The 17,038-nt window shown below is 43.1% G+C and overlaps 1 long non-coding RNA gene across 1 annotated transcript; it reads right to left on the bottom strand.

Annotated features, from left to right (window-relative positions):
- Positions 1 to 276: 276 nt before the first annotated feature.
- LOC310833641 lies at positions 277 to 7,965 on the bottom strand. The gene is made up of 2 exons (XR_014558859.1): positions 7,869 to 7,965; positions 277 to 499 (listed from the first exon to the last, which is right to left on the bottom strand). It is a non-coding gene; the product is annotated as an uncharacterized lncRNA (long non-coding RNA).
- Between the last annotated feature and the right edge of the window lie 9,073 nt (positions 7,966 to 17,038).

Here is a 17,038-nt window from a genome sequence, read left to right as displayed (position 1 = left end):
TGCTTAGGCTTGGTTCCCATGAACTAAATCCCAGATCCCCCTTTCTTTTCTTTTCTTTTTTTAAATGGAGGAAGTTTACCTGTGCCGCTGTTGTCCCAGTTCCAAAGACAACTTTATAGGACTCCGATAAAAAATGTCCAAAGGAATTCTACACAATGCCCAGGCCAAACTTTCACGCACAGGGAGTATGACTACACTTCCAGTTGATCCTCAATCTCAAGTCAGTGACCCACCGCACTTTTTAAAAAATACAGTTGAAGGAATTCAGAGAAACAATACTGAGAACCTTCTAGTTTAAACATTCTTGTAAAGGCTGGAAGTTTAGCTAAGCAATCTACAGGCACAAACTTTGAAGACCAAGAGGGTATGAATCTTCACCATCCCATCTGCATTCTACTTCTCATTTTCTTCCAGCGAAATAAAATCAGGTTTTGAGGCAGTGGGTGGGATGGAGGAAAATATTTCAATAGTGGAGAAGATTCCCAGAGAGGTTCAAAGCCTGTTGTTCACAAAAAAGCAAAACAAAGTTGTGCGTATGTTTCGTGGGGCAGGGGTTAGTCTTATAATAACTGGAGAGATGTAAGTGCCTCTGAGGAATAATCTCTTGTGGTCTAAAACAAAGAAAGTAAGAAGAGCACATAAAGGTTCATCTAGTCTGGCATCTTGTGGCCAAACGTGGTCAGCCAGGAGCATCCAGCAAGCCCTGGATGCAGGACATGAAGGCCACAGCTATTCCCTATGGTTTGTGCCTAGCAGCTATCATTTAGAGGTATACGGCACCTAACTATGGAGGTTGCACTTTGCTATCACAGCCATCATAATCATAATTGACAGGAATGGAGAGGAGTGCCCACTCTCTGTTTTTCAAGTGGTGCTCCTGATTTCTCCCCCTGTCAGAAGAGCTCCTGGCCCTTTCAGTCTCAGATGCCAATAGGGACTGCTGCTGACTGTCTCTTCTGTATTCTCTGGGAGAGCTGAGTTCCAGTCCTTGACACTGTTACAAGCCAAATTTGGAGGACAGAGTGCAAGCAATTCCTGTGAATATCCCTGGGACCTCCGCTATCCTGGCTTGGGAAGATCAGCACAGTTGTTAACCAGACACACTGTTGCACAACACATCCCATATGCGGCCCTGCAGAACTTTAAAGGGAACGTATTTTGCTTGCACTGGGGCCAGGTCAATAAAAGCACTCCACCTGAAATGGTTTGACCGAAGGGTTTGGGAGTCTGGGAGAGAAAAGATGTTATCTGCAGGCTGTCCTTGTTTTAAACTCAACCCCTTCTCTTTTTTCCTCCCCTCACACCGACTGTCCGACTGTCATTGAAACTGCATCATGATAGAACAATCTGTGGGAATTTAACAAGTCAGAAATGGATTAAAAAGCACTTTATGACTTGTTAAAGAAATCCCCTTGTTCCTCAGAAGCATTTTTAGTATCTTATTAATGGCATTTGATCCGACTAACATATTGACTAGTCATTTGAATAAGGGATGAATCCTCCTTGATGGATCACAAAGGGAATATAAATTGAAACGAGGCATTTTTCCAAATTTCCCATTTTTAAAAATAAACCCTGTACAGAACAATATACCTCAATCCATTTTTACTTTGTCTCACAAAAGGCTGTCCTGAGGGTACCTTGATTTGAGCACCAAATGATCTCCGTGTCCAAATGTGCCTTTTAACTAACTTAGGATGTGAAGATTGTTAAACCTATAATATACCTTAAGCTTATGGGCTATGTGATCTAATGGGCACATGCACATACAATACATAAACAAATGCCCCTCTTTTTTCTCAAAGGCAAAAAATCCAAGATGCTTGACCCAAGAATTTGTTGGGGAGAGTGCTGCTGCAATCAGGGCCTGCTTTTGGGCTTCCCACAGGCATATGGTCAGCCACTGAGAACAGAACGCTGGACCAGATGGACAATTGCCTTATATGCTGTCAGTGGACTAAAGGCACTAAGCTAGTCCCCTAAATGTTCCCAGTATTAAAGCCTGGCTCCTCCATCCCAAAACCCAGGAAGCTTCTACCTGCTTAGGGAGGGAGGCACAGTGCTCTGATGGGGTCCCAGTGCCCTCCTGCCACCTTCCCTAAGCCTATCTGACTTTGGGAACCGGGCCATCTTTAGCAGATGTGGTGCCAGGGTGCAAATATCCGCTCAGTGCCCCCAAATTACCACGGAGGCTTGGGAAGGAAGCTGCACACCCGCCAGCCATATAGTTGGCGGGGCACAGCTTCTATCCTCTTCTCCCACAGAGGCTTGGGAGGCAAGCTGCATGCCCACTAGCTATATGGTTGGCGGGACACAGCTGGCAGGCGTGCAGGGAAAGGGAAGGCTGCCGGTAAAGCCGCACAGCTCCCCCAGTTGCTGGCGCCCTGGTGCAATGAACCACTAAACCTTATGGGAAAGACAGCTCTGTTTGGGAAGGAGGCAGGGGAGCTGCAGCAGCCTGTCAGAGGCCTAACGTCTCTTTCCCAAAGTCTGGGAAGCTTTTGCCTGGCTTAGGGAGGCCATGCCTGGTGTGATGCTCAAGCATGCAACGCCTCCCCTGCCCATTTTCCTTGCAAGCTGGCACCTCTGTTTTTTTTAAATATATTTTTATTAAGATTTTTAAACATAAATGCACATATGATGATCAATGTAACGTATATCATAACATAGTTTCTTAACATCTTTGGACTCCCTCACGTCTCCCGCTTCCACTTGCATCGTTGTCAATTCTTGCCCGCAATTTATCATCTTATTTACATTATTATGTCTCATTCATTTAGAATATAATCTAATAATTCTCCCAAGGGTTTATGATTTTTCCTCAACCACATTTAACGTCCTAATTGCATCTAATTTAGTGGTGGCCAATTATTTATGATCTAGCTTCCATCTTAACATTCAACCAAATTACAATGCTTTTTTAAATAAATCTTAAATTTCTTCCAATCTTCTTCAACCTTCTCTTCTCCCAGGTCTCGGATTCTGCCGGTCATCTCGGCTAGTTCCATATAGTCTATCAGTTGCATCTGCCACTCTTCCAGTGTGGGTAAATCTTGAGTTTTCCAGTGCTTAGCGATGAGTATCCTTGCTGCCGTTGTTGCATACATAAAAAATGTTCGGTCCTTCTTTAACACCTTCTGGCCGACAATACCCAAAAGGAAGGCCTCTGGTTTCTTAGTGAAGGTATACTTAAATACCTTTTTCAGCTCGTTATATATCATTTCCCAGAAGGCCTTCACTCTAGGGCAGGTCCACCAGAGGTGAAAGAATGTTCCCTCATTTTCTTTACATTTCCAACATTTATTATCAGACAAATGGTATATTTTGGCAAGTTTAACTGGGGTCATGTACCATCTATATATCATTTTCATTACATTTTCCTTCAAAGCATTACATGCAGTGAAGTTCAACCCGTTGGTCCACAACCTTTCCCAGTCCTCAAACATGATGTTATGCCCAATGTCCTGTGCCCAGCAAGCTGGCACCTCTGGGTCTAGCTGTTCCCCAATGAAAATTTTCGCTGCACACCACTGAGCCTTCTGTTCTTAAGGTTATAATGTTTCTCTCTTTTTCTCTCTCCTCCTGCAAGATGTGGGAGTGTGCTGTCCACTGATGGGCTTTGCTTAGGAAGGGGCCAAGCGGCTACTGGTCCCAGGAGAAAGCAGACAAGGACTCACTGCTTTGCCTCCTCTGACCAGCTGCAAGGTGACTGCCCACTAGCGTTCTCTTCTGTGCTGTTAAAGGTAAAGGTAAAGGTACCCCTGCCCGTACGGGCCAGTCTTGACAGACTCTGGGGTTGTGCGCCCATCTCACTTAAGAGGCCAGGGGCCAGCGCTGTCCGGAGACACTTCCGGGTCACGTGGCCAGCGTGACATCGCTGCTCTGGCGAGCCAGAGCCGCACACGGAAACGCCGTTTACCTTCCCGCCAGTAAGCGGTCCCTATTTATCTACTTGCACCCGGAGGTGCTTTCAAACTGCTAGGTTGGCAGGCGCTGGGACCGAGCAGCGGGAGCGCACCCCGCCGCAGGGATTCGAACCGCCAACCTTTCGATCGGCAAGTCCTAGGCGCTGAGGCTTTAACCCACAGCGCCACCTGTGCTGTTAGGGTGAGCCAAAGGAAAAGAACAAATGGGACCGTGCCTTTGCTTTGCCCTTTGTGAAGCAGAAAGGATTTGTGCAGATGCAACTTGCTGTTCAGGGGGTTTATAAACAGCAACTGCACTGCCAAACCCTACTGAATATGGCAGGGTCTACTCATGAGGGAGAAGTTACACCTTAATGCTGTGCACATGAAGCTCACTCGCTGGTGGCCTTGGGCTTGTCACTCTCTCAAACACAGCTGTGCCTACCTCACAGGATTATTTTGATTAAAAAAAATGAGAGGGGGGTCTTGTGTGCTGCCTGGAGCTGCTTGGAGGGGAGGTGGGATATACAGGCACCAACTCTACAACAGTCGCTACAAGCTGCTCAAGGAAGGATGGCAGCATTGGGGGAGAGACATGGGACTCTTCCCTGCTCATCATCTTCGCTAAGCTTGGTGGCGGCGGCAGCACTGGAGAGGGAAAACAAGACATTCCTAGATCCAAAAAGAAGCTGGGATGCTTCTGTAAATTTGGGGGTGTCCTGCTAAAAATGGGGCAGTTGGAAGACTGGAGGAGGACTGTGGCAAACTTTGAAGGTGTCTTATTTTATGAAATTGCCACAGTCCCCCCAGCCATCAGCTACTAACCTCCCCCCCCCCCCACGATCAGTCTGTGGTCATCAACACTGAGGGAAGACCCTTCATCAGCAAAAAAATTATGTCTTGCTGAAGGCTCCAAAGATGGTTAGCATTTTATAAGTGATAAAGTATTTGTCTTTTTTAATTAAGGCATGCACATTGTTTTTTTAAAAAAACAAAAACACTATGCTATTGTGCACTTAATTGACCACAATATGTTGTAAACATAACTTTTCTATGCATTAGAAGAAGAAGAAAAAAGTGTGACTTGCTTTATTCCGATATTCGCTTTATTGCAGGGATCTGGAACCAAACCTACAATACCTCCTTATTTATGTGTAATAAATAAGCTATCAAAGAAACCTACAAAATTCCCTCCTCTTCACAACTATTGGGTCTGTGTCCATCAAAAAGCTCACCTGTCTCATGTGTTTGCTTTGCGACAGGACCGTCCACCCAATAGCCCTGCCTCAATATTCAATTCAGATTGTCACTGTTCAGCATAAGGGGAAAGCACGGGAGCTTGTGAAAGAATTAGTTCGAGGAATTAGCTCCAGGTGGCTTAAGCAAGCGAGACAAACCATAAGCAACAGAGGATGTAACCACTTCCTCCACTACCATGCAGTTTCACAAGCATCTCTGTCCTTGGAGTGGGGAGGAATCCCTGCATAGCGCAAGCTATGTACACCTGAGCATCTATCCCACCCAGACATTTCCAGGCATTGTTATTGGATGCAACACCATGTATCACACAATAAGCCATTTATTTGAAGAATGGAGACTGACCTGTGCTTTGGCTAATAGAAACACAATCTGGCCACAGATAACCTGGAGGAGACACTGACGAAACCTTGAGTAGTGGCTCTACTCATACAGTGGTACCTCGGGTTAAGTATTTAATTCGTTCCGGAGGTCCGTACTTAACCTGAAACTGATCTTAATCTGAAGCACCACTTTAGCTAATGGGGCCTCCTGCTGCCGGTGCGCCGCCGCTGCACGATTTCTTTTCTTATGCTCAAGCAAAGTTCTTAACCTGAAGCACTATTTCTGGGTTAGCAGAGTCTGTAACCTGAAGCATATGTACCTGAAGCGTATGTAACCTGAGGTGCCACTGTATTAACTTTACTATGCATAAGGAATTAGAGCAACATGATACAATGTTTGATGCTGTTGTGATGTTGCAGGAGCATCAAAGCAGTAAAGGGGTGAAGCCACCGTACTGCAATGGTTCAGGATCAGAACTCCAGAGTCTGGTAAACTAAAGGTTAGTATGGGGGGGGGGCAGAGATTCTTTCATACTAATTTAAGTATGCATTTGGTTAGAGTGTTGTGTTGATAATGCCAAGGTTGAAAGTTCTATCCATGTACGGGGCAGCTGCGAATTCCTGCATTGCAGGGGGTTGGACTAGAGATGATCTTCAAGGTCCCTTCCAACTCTAGAGTTCTATGATTCTTCTGTTTCTAGTGAGAGAAAAGCAGGAGCAGTACCTCTGAAGCACCCTATAGCACAAACTAATGGTACTGTGAAGTAGGAAGGGGGTGGAAGGAACGGTCTCTCTGCCGAAGCTTTGTAGCCCAGATCACAGCCTGTGTCTATTTATGCAACACAATCCTTTGGGAGCAGCTTAGACGATTAATATTCCTAAATGGCATTTTTGGGTTCTTTCAGAGCAACTGAAACCGTATGATCTGGCCACATGATTCATGCCAAGCCAAATCTCTCAAACTTGACAGTGTCAGGCCTCTGGGTGGGAACATCATTTACAAAATAAAAGAGACATATTTCAAATAAAAGTGCTGGCAAACACAAAACCTTCCAAATGTCTTGCAAATTCTCTCTCTCTCTTCATGGATTAATGACCCTACACAGGAACAGGACACTTTGCTACTTAATCCTACCCATGTCTCTGCAGCTCCCACTCTCACCAAAGCGGTGATGGTGGCAACTTTTTCTTCTTCAGATCAAACAGGAACTAAAGTCTGGGAAGATTTAACAGCAGAATAAAAACAATACTTCCAGGGGGAGTGAGGGAAGGCAAATAAAAATGTTAACCATCTGCAGTCCTTACTGCCTCTGTTCTTTTCTGTTTTATTTGACGTTGTATCATCAGCATTAAGACATTCCCCTTCCCCACCCTGCTCTTCTTGCTTCCAACTTTACAAAATACCATTCCCCATTAAGGAGCAATCGGACACACAAAGAGTTCCAGGGAATCTTCGCTTAGGTAAATAAAGTCAACAGGGATGTCGTGGGCAAATATTCCAGGCTCTTCCCCGTAGGTGGAAGTGAGGCCAAGGAATGGAATATGGAAAAGCAAACCTGTGATATTTCCCATTTCTTATGCCAGGGGTGGGGAACCTCGAGCCCAGATGCAAATGCTTCCCTATCTGGCTCTCAGAGCTCTTTCCAGGCCACACCTCAGTGTTCCTGCTTCACACCCCTAGAGCATTTACCTGGCTTGAACTTGTCCTGATAATGCCTCTTACTGGTCTGGGTCGAAGATAGAGAGTTGTGTTTATACATGAACCTACTATACAAAGTCTTAAAAAAAACCTTCTGCCTCTGCCCACCACTGTCCTCAAGCAGTTGTCCAGAAAGGAATTTGGCCTTCAAGCTTGAAAAAATACCACTCCTGGCATTTGCCAACCCAGAGTCAGGGCTAATTGACTCCATATTGCCCATGTCATTAAGGCTGCTAAATTTCCCTGCCCCTGCTCCTCTGTGTTTAGCTCTGATCTCTGTGGTCTGCCAGGGAACCAAAGACCATTAAGATGCTACAACTTCTGCCTCCCAATAAGAAGACTGTGGCAAAAAAATACACCTTCAGCCAATGAAGGACCAGCTGTAGGGAGCTTGCTTCCTGCTCCCTACCAGAAATAGCTCTCCACTCAGGGCTCTCCCAAGACAACTTCAGCTACAGAGTTATCAGGTACACACAAAATAGCAAACATGAATTATAAGGAAGAATCCATTGAGTGGTGCATATCACCATTAAGAATCCATAGCACAGCATGCTGAAGAAATAGCAAAGAAGTGCTTTCTCAAAAAAGCTTAACATGAGTATAAAAAATAGTCTTTCATGTAATAAGCATTACAGCTATAGATTTTTTTTAAAAAAACTGAGCTAAAATTAGTGAAGGGTTTACCGAGTCCATGCTTGCCTTTGTAAACTGAATCTCCTGTTGATTATTTTAGAGGGCTGCATTCAGGGATGAAGTGTTCACCTTAAGGGAGCTGCACTGTAGCCCCACCCCTAAAGCAGAATGGGGGTAATGCTCACTCTGAATTGGTTTTGTGACACAATCTCATAATGAAATCTGATTGGCTACATGGTGTCATAATAAAAACAATTCGGAGTGAAGGCTGGAAGCATTGCCATCATTCTAAACTGAAGGCAACAGACTCATGGAGGCAAATCTTCCTGATTACATAGTGATGATGATGTTACCACATTGACTTTGCAGTCCCTGATTGGACAGAATGATGTGAGTGAGAAGATGAGATCCAATTAAAAGATTCCATGTTTAAAGTATGGTGAACATTGGTGCAGCCTATTTTGCTTTGGGGCAAATGTTTTGTGGTGTAAAGTTTTGGGGGGTTTGTTGTTTTTTTGCATCAAACTCATAATGTCATAAGCTGATGTCTTATTTAAAAGCAACAATCCAACAACACACAGAGCTGGGAATTGAGGTAATCTGCTGTTTGCAGTTTTGTTGGACAAATCATCTCCATGGTATGTGCTTATGACTTCAGGGTATGTTCATGCGGAGGCTAATGAGGGCTACAGTGATAGGAAGCCTCAGAAGACAGTTACAAGGGCCTTACTTACTGCTACCACACTTGCCCCTTTCACACCTTTCTCTGCCTGAACACACCCTCAAGTCCTAAACACAGAGATGATTCATACATTAGCAGAATAGGGTGTGTGAGAGAGCTGATTTCATGTTGCATGGCAATCCTGAAATTTCAGAGGAACCACATTGGTCACAAACTGATAGGGCTCCTTCCCATGGCTCAATTTCCCAGTCTCCAAGATGTGAATATGATACCTGGAGGTGGTTATTATGGACATTGCTTTTCTCTGAGATGAGCCCAGGTTGCATGATAGATTCCCTTTTGCCTCACAGGCATTCACAGAGACCAATGCTCTATAGCAGAAGCATCCTGATTTTACTCCTTTTGAGTATACAGTAGTACTTAGCCTAATGGCTAGTACAGCTCTAAGTATATGATTTCCCATGTCAATTGTTGACTGGCACTCTTGGCCAACGGTTTTGAAGTTCTGAATCACTGTGTTTCAAAGTTTCGAGACCATCAGACTGTTGGCTGTCAGCGCTTCTGTGCGTTCAAAACGTCAAAATGTAATCCTCTAACGTTTTGAATTTTACAATATCCATATGTCACAGTCTTGAAGTTCAAAAGCTTTTTGGATCTGAGTTGAATTTAAAGGTCCATATTTATTATTTGACCCAAGTTTCTGAAGTCAACTTTTTACAGAATTTGTCATTTGTTTTAGACTCATTTTAGTAACTTAGATCAACTCAACTTGCTGTGGCCCTTTGAGCCCCATTCCCCAAAGTTTCTTAAAACTGTAGCAAAGGCCTTTGCAGTCCTGCAGTTGCTTGGTCTGACGCTGACTGATTTCAGTGCCTGCTACAAGACAGTGACTTGGCCTTTGCTCAACTGCCTGGTGCTATTTAATATGGTGCTGTTTTGAAGCTCCAGCTATGAGCTCTTGGCTCTAGTAACCTGCTTTCTGACTTGATTTGGCTTCCTGGTGGTGCTTTTGAATTTCTGGTTTTCTGAAATGGGACTTTGTGCCCAGACTCTTGACCTAGGTCCAGCTTGACCACCTTGATCTCAACCCTGACGCTGGATCCTGACATTATCATGAATTTGCCTGCTCTAGTTCAAGATTACTTTTTCATCTCAACTGTGTATTTAGTCCATCTCTTTGATGTTTCCAAGCCACTACTTCCTTTGCCGTCACTTTTATCTCTGTCCTGGCACTCTTCCTTGCAGCATCCTCTTCCCCAGATGGTCTCCATCTCCCCTTCAAAAGTGCCCAAAATATTCCAGTTTCCTCCTCTTGATCTTTGCACAGCAACACACATCTTCATCGTGTGATGAGCTGGAGTCCCAGGATATTTTTTTCTCTTTGCGGTCTTCTTGCGTCTTTATATGAGCCTCTCCAAAATCTGCTGGAAACAGACAAAAGTATTGGTTCTTTGTGCTGGTTCTTTGTGCTATATGAGGCACTCATCATAAAGATATCTATAAGGAGCAACTATAGATGAGGGCCAAGGAGACTCCAAGTGAAGGTTTGAATTTCATTACTCAGTTTTGTCACAAAGCCCGTTTTCCCCCTTGTTGGAGGTCTAGAAGAGTCTCTTATGGAAGGCCCACAAGGCTCGCCTGCACAGATTCACAAAGCCTTATAGCAGCTTCGCTGACCATTGCACCAAACACCTGGTAATTGCACACCAGAGCAATGGCAGTATCAGCATGGATGGCAGAACCTGACCAACAAGGCAAGTTGTAGGTGTGCAAAACACCATACAAAGTAAGCACAAAAGCTTGAACTATGTGATAAAAGCAGAACTCCAGTTGTTAACACTTGTCCACAAGAAAGCAGATGAAAGGTATAATCCAGCTCTTGTAGATTTCAGTGGCAAAAGGTCAAAGGATTTTGACGGATGTGACCTTCACGACAGAGTCAGTTCCTTTATATGTTCACTCAGAAGTAAGTGTGCATAGAATTGCAGTCTCATTGCCTTCTTACTCATGACACCATAAATTACACTTGGAGTTCTATGCTGATTGAGAGGAAGACACATGACTTTGAATGAAGTGCATGCAACAATACTGTACCCATTTAGCCGGGAGTAAGGGCCACTGAATTAAATGGAACTTACTTCTTTCTAGTCATATGTAGGATTCTACTCTCAGAACTTGTTAAAATTACATATGAGATATGTTTTATTTTTATTTATCAGTACATATCATAACAATAATCCCCTACTTTTCACACTGAAATCAATTGGACTTAACTTTAGGCTGCAAACTTAGGCATGTAATTGCCTTTCTGCAACAGAGGCCAAAGGTGCATCTGATCCAGAATTCTGCTTATTTACAGTGGCGTAGCGTGGGTTGTCAGCACCCGGGGCAAGGCAAGTAATTTGCGCCCCCTAACCCATGGATTTGCGCCCCCTAACCCTAACCCCCAGATGTTGCGCCCGGTGCGGCCGGCCCCCCCCTGCACCCCCCACGCTACGCCACTGCTTATTTATTTATCTATTTTTCCCCAAAGGCATTAGGAATGTAATGGGGAAATGTGGCATGATCTCTTAGAGTAATCCAACGAAACTTTAACACATGGCATGATAAAAGTCTGTAATTTTATCAGGAAAAGTTGCTTGTTGTTTACTGTTGTAACAATTGTTGTCTCAAAAGGTATTGTCTGTACCATGAAAATAAATAAAAACAGTATTTAAAAAGAAGAAGAAGAAAGAAGCTAGGTTATACAGAGTCAGACCCTTAGTGTATCTAGCTTAGTGCATCTAGCTATTGTCTACACTGCCTGCCAACAGTTCTCCAGGGTTTCAGATTTGGGTTGTTCCTAGCCCTACCTGGAGAATTCTGTCTCATTGGTCATCAAAAGGGCCTGTGTAGGTCATAATGTAATAACCATGGCCTAATTGTCCCCTCCCCCAAAGTATTAAGTAATTAGAAGTGCATTGTCCTAATCACAGATTGTCATAGTAAGTGTCTGAAAACAGATCAGTATTCCACAAAGTTGGCTAATCCATTTCTAATAACTACTGATGATTACTTCTGAGTATACATGTTTAAAATACCTTGTTTTACTGTAGGCATTCTGTACCACCACTTAATCTACTGGAGGTTCTGCAAATATATTGAGAAATGGGATTTTAAACATCCAAATTCAGAAATAACAGGGAGTTGCTCAGAAATAATTAGACCGAAATAGTTGCACTGAAGAAAAAAAATGGAGCAGTGACAAACATTGATTTGGAGCGGGTTTCCCTCCTGCCCCCATGTAAACCTTTAAATTTAAGGCGTGACTTCAAAATGAATAGCACAAATAGCAGAGCTTTAGGGTTCAGCCTCAGTTGCCGTCAGTTCTTTTCCGGCACTCCCCTAGGTGCTGTCATTTCCAAATCACAGTATAAAGCGCCATAGTGTTTTGCCATGCTGGTAAAACAAAGGCTTTATTTGAATAAATATGTGTGAAAATGTTGCAAACAAAAAACATCTCTGCAGGCAGTACCTGATTGGCTCTCGGGAACCTACTTGAGTGTCATATCAGAGCTCAGCAGGACCGTTTCCTCCAATATCACAGCATTCCTCACAAGGAGGTGAAGGCCAGTTGGGGGCGATTTCCTCTTTGTTGTTCTTTTACTTTTATTTGTTATTGTTAAGAGGGGGGGTGGATGAATTATTTTTTTACAAAACTCAATTACTCGGGTTGGAAGGCAATGTTGGATGTTGTCATTTTTTGCAGTTTGTTTTTCCCTCTCTTTCTTCAAAAGGGTATTGATCGAGCTGGTGGTTATAACTAAAAAGCCCTGTGTTAATTCTGGATGTATTTTTTTAATTTTTTACATTAACAGCCACCTCCTACCCAGACCCATTGTGATTGTCATGGTGAAATGTAACACAAAAATCCTTTCAATGAAAGGCCAATATTGGGGTTTTTAAAAAATATATTTATCAGTCATGGGCAATCTCAGAAAGAAAATGCAGCATGAAATATTGAGTCCAGAGGTTCCAAGAGGATTTCCTATATCTGGAATACTGTATGCAGATTGGACTGTCCATCAAATTTACTTTGTGTCACATGCAAATTTGTACCCTCTGCCTATTTTCAAGCAGGACTCCTGGTCACCCTGAGTCCACAACACACACTTTAAAAGTTGTCCCTTTAAGGCCTTTGTAGAAAGCAGAACTTCAGCAAGTGATCCTGCTCACCATTTCCAGCTAAGCTTCTGAAAAGTCTTTCACCATTCCTCAGAACTCCTCTGCTGCCTTATTTGAAGCAGAACCCACAGATATGTTTCGAACTTCACTCTAGGAGAAATTTCAATGTAAACTCGTTTTCCTTTATGGGCCACAACGATCTTGAGCGTTACACTTTCCAAAATATAAAGTCTCGGTTAATATAATTAGCCTTGCTTTATTTCTCCATAAATCACCATTGAAAGGAAGATAAGCCATAGAGTATTGTGCTATACTGAACTATCGTTAAAGGTTTTCTTTTTTCTTATCTTTTATTAATTTTCTGCAATCTCCTATATCAGTCACAATGCCACGATCAGCCTCAAAAATCATGCAAAGCACGGGGAAACTAATAAGAATGAATGTATCTTTCGTAGCAAATCATCAGACATGGATCTGAAATTATAAAAGTGTAATTTCAAGACACTTGTATGAAAAAGCAAGATTTTTTTTGGTGTTAATTCAATTTCTGACTCATTAAACCCATTTAGAAAAATGTATCAAAGCAATTATTTTAAAAAGCAGCTACAGGAGGGAGAGAGTAAGGAACAACAAATGGGCTGCCTGAAAATGAATGAATAAGAAGAGCAATTTGTAGCCCACAATCAAGGCTCCCAATACCCTCTGGAACAACTTTTCCCAAGCAGGTTCCTGCCAAGGATTGCTCTGGCTTGACCACTGGCCCTGAGGTTAATGGGAATTGGCTCCAGTCTGACATCAAGAATGTCATTTTTTGTGCATTCAATGCTTATGGATGTATAACCTCCCTACAAACAAATCAGAATGTCAATAAACAGCAGGCATTGTCTAACCTGCATATAAGTAAAGCAGGATGAATTCTCAATAAATAGGCCACCCAAAGGAATCCCCACTTGGGAACTGAGAAGGTCTCAAAAAAGAATACAGTGGTACCTCGGGTTACATACGCTTCAGGTTACATACGCTTCAGGTTACAGACTCCGCTAACCCAGAAATAGTACCTTGGGTTAAGAACTTTGCTTCAGGATGAGAACAGAAATCGTGCTCTGGCAGCACGGCAGCAGCAGGAGGCCCCATTAGCGAAAGTGGTGCTTCAGGTTAAGAACAGTTTCAGGTTAAGAACGGACCTCCGGAACGAATTAAGTACTTAACCCAAGGTACCACTGTAGCGGCTTTGCTCTTCTGCAGTACTCCTAGCATAGCAGTAACACTCGGTATGGATGTAACATGGCAGAGTTGGGGAAGGTTATACTAGACTTGAATGGAATCCTTCTGCACCCAGCTCTCAATCCAGTTGGATTGCAGCCTTAGTCTTTGGCGTTGACAAAGTATTGCAATATAAAATGCATATAAAATTGTCACACATGCAGCACACATACAGATAAGATGATGAAACTTATTAGTTATTGATGTCTTTCACCATGGAAGCCTGAGACATTTTCCTGAATTTCATCTTCCCAAACCTGTGGTTAAAGGTGGTTTCATGGGAATGTTCTGAGGCAATGAAGCCATCTCAGTTGATTTGCAGAAATGATAACAGTGGTGATTACCCACTGCTCCAACTCTTTCCTCCAGAAGGAACCGGGTGGGTGTGGCTAATTGCTCTGACATGTCACAAATATGTATTGGGTGCACAACTCACCACCTCATGTTCCATTCAAATCTCCCCCTCCATTTTCTAGAAGGAAATGAATCATAATATTGAGACACGTCTGCTGGGTAAGAGGTAGGAAATGACTCAGAAACAGTTGTGACTGACCAGAGGTTCTGCACACGCCTCCTCTCCTCTCCTTAATACACCTAATAGATTTGTAGTGCCAAGCCTATGAGCTTGGAAAGTGAAAGATGGTCATCTAAAGATGGTATCTGAATAGTGACTGCACTACCTGTAGCAAGTATTTATTTAATTATTACCCAGGATCCCAGAGAAAGCACAAGGTTGCAACTCTGTCTGTATGACTGGGGAGGATCTCGATATTAACCATGAAAAACACTGCAGTGTGAGCACTACTCATCTTTCTCATTACGTAGACCACTGCCAGGCAAGTAGTCATTCTAAGGTGAAGGCAGGACTGGTGCAAGACATTCAACTTTCCTCAAGGCAAAATGCCAGATGACACCTCCCCCATTCCATAGACTACAGCTGACTAGGGAGCCTTCCACTGCAAATGAGGGCATCAGGCTAGCACAGGGGGCGCAGGGCAGGCTGCATGACACACAACTCTGCCCCCAATATCTGCTGACTGAGGCAGTTGCCTCACTCTGCCGAACACTAGGGCCAGCCCTGGCTGGGGCAAAGAGGTGTAGGATGTAATCACCCCCTTATTATTCAGCATCTTCTCAGCCATTACACTGGAGCCAGTGTGGTGTAGTGGATAAGAGCGGTAGTTTCGTAATCTGGGGAACTGGGTTCGCGTCTCCACTCCTCCACATGCAGCTGCTGGGTGACCTTGGGCTAGTCACACTTCTCTGAAGTCTCTCAGTCCCACTCACCTCACAGAGTGTTTGTTGTGGGGGAGGAAGGGAAAGGAGAATGTTAGCCACTTTGAGACTCCTTCGGGTAGTGATAAAGCGGGATGTCAAATTAAAACTCTTCTTCTTATAGGCCTAAGAAACAATCACGGTGGTGTAATTTTGCCTTTCTGCTTGCCAAGAATGGGACGTTGCTTTAGCTGCCATGGAGAAATATGTTTATTTCTCCTGTATCTGTTAAAGCTGATCCATAGGAGGGGGCTATTAACCCACAGAAGTAGTGACTGGGATGGCAAGTGGAGTTAGCGATTATACTCACACAGGCTCAGATCATTTATAAAGGTTTAAATTGTGGTGCAGTTCAACAGTTCTTAATCTGTTCTAGACTCGCAGACGCAGAAGCATGTTCCATGAAATCCGGTTTAAAAAAAAATAAATTGCATCCACGTCAGCATCCTAAGATTGTAGCCATAGAGAGATTTGAAACTGAACTAAGGAATTCATTGTTCAGTTTATTAATCAAAGTTTACCTGCTTCATATTAAATGGAGACAAATTAAGTAGGCTACGAAGGTACTCACAAAACATCTGCTTACAAAATCAGGAGTAATGATAAACAAACTTGAGTTCCTTTGTGGTTGATTTTTCATCCAGCTGCATTTAATTATAAAAGAGCTATCAAAGAAGGCTCCCCATTAGCAGTTAATTCAGAATGACTTCAGAGGAAAATCCCAGAGCTTCCAATGGTATCTCTCCAACAGCTTTCAGATCTCTGCAAGCAGATGAGAAGAATAGCATTAGACCAGTTATAACGATCAGCCCTTGTTTCATTTCAGTGGCATGAGACTTGCAATATCGTTTTATCAAGTAGGCGTTGTTTTATCAGAAATTCCCAGTCACATACATTGGAATTAAGTTATCAGTACAGTTGGGACTGCTGGATTTTCACTTGCTTCAAATCTTGACATGACATTGTGTCTGCTTCAACTTCTGCTCTTGCAAACTCTCACCTATGCTCTTGCTTTAATTGTAACTGGCCCAGCAGCATGGAGAACATTGCTGCTATGGTCTAAGTGCTGTGCCCATGGGTAAGACCAAGGACACAGGTTTCAGTAAATAGGGATGAAGGATCTGCCAGTTGTAGTTCTTTATGTCCCATATTTTCCCAATAATATACTCGGTTCTCCACATTTAACAGCAATTTGCTATTTCTTTTTCTTAAAAAATCCTCATGAAAATTTATCAGCATTTTAATGCGAATTTCTCTCAATAAACACAATACTGCATTCAGTACTGACTGAAGCACACACGTATACAAGCAATTTTCACAAGCATAATTAATTTTTGTATGCTATTTTCACTAATATCTTTATGCCGATTTCCCCCTAATATAAACATTTTTGTCAACACTGGTTTGGGAACTGCATTGCAAAATTCAGGTAAGTGTTAATTTTGAAGGGTGGCTGTGTTTTGCTTCTCATATTATTTTGGAAAGTGCAGATTCTATAGATTCATCCTTAAATCCATACAGAATGGAATTTCTCCTCCATTCTGAGCAGTAAGGAATCTTTCTTCTCTGCCCTCTCACTGAGTTTGGTATTCCTAAATGATGGGATTTCTACAAAATGCTTCACCAAAGTTGCAAATTTCACTGGTGAACTGTACTAGATCCTTTCTGAATGTCACGGATCAAATCTAGGAGAGTTGTTCCTGTGTTCTGGTGGAGACTGTGATCCAAAGTTTATCTTCCCACGCCGTGCAGTACAGCCATCCCTCCATCCTCCCAGTCATAACTAGCACATTAATAGGCACATTTCCAAAATCCTCAAACTTTTCCTTTTTAAAAA

The sequence above is a fragment of the Podarcis gaigeae genome (assembly GCF_964106915.1).
Source record: "Podarcis gaigeae genome assembly, chromosome: 1".
In the NCBI taxonomy this organism is placed as follows: domain Eukaryota; kingdom Metazoa; phylum Chordata; class Lepidosauria; order Squamata; family Lacertidae; genus Podarcis; species Podarcis gaigeae.
Note: the sequence above shows the minus strand (reverse complement) of the source record. Positions and strands in the feature narration are given on the sequence as shown.